The sequence below is a fragment of the Etheostoma spectabile genome, chromosome 16, assembly GCF_008692095.1.
Source record: "Etheostoma spectabile isolate EspeVRDwgs_2016 chromosome 16, UIUC_Espe_1.0, whole genome shotgun sequence".
Classification (NCBI taxonomy): Eukaryota; Metazoa; Chordata; class Actinopteri; order Perciformes; family Percidae; genus Etheostoma; species Etheostoma spectabile.
This window is the reverse complement of record NC_045748.1, coordinates 12,799,539-12,799,948: the sequence shown is the minus strand read 5'-3', so window position 1 is coordinate 12,799,948 and position 410 is coordinate 12,799,539. Positions and strand designations below refer to the sequence as shown.

The following is a 410-nucleotide window of genomic DNA, read 5'->3' as shown; positions in this document are numbered from 1 at the left end:
CCTTAAACAGCTATGAATAAATATTATGGAGGTGGTGGAGGAAGTATCTATCAATTACTCAAGTAAAAGTAGCAATGATGCAATTCAAATATACTCCAATAAAAAAAATTATCCTGCTTAAATGACACATTTAAGTTAAAGTAAGTAGGCCTAGGTACTGTTAGTTAAACATGAACAGGTTACAAAATAAGCACCATCCATCCGCTAAATGCTGGAAAAATATGCAAGTGGTTGGGAGATTTTCTTCCTTCACCATCAGTCAAAACACAACAACAATGGTACCATAATTTATTGAGTGGCTGGTAAAATGTGAATATTCACTAGCCAATTGGCTGATGGGCAATAAAGGTAATTTTGCACCCTGAATGTAAAGTATAAAAGTGAAAGTACTTGTAATGCAGAAATATAGT

The 410-nt window shown here is 33.7% G+C and overlaps 1 protein-coding gene across 2 annotated transcripts in view; it reads right to left on the bottom strand.

Annotated features, from left to right (window-relative positions):
- Positions 1-410, bottom strand: part of hexb (hexosaminidase B (beta polypeptide)) — a 9,903-nt gene that overhangs the window by 8,577 nt on the left and 916 nt on the right. The gene's annotated exons all lie outside the window — the stretch shown is intronic.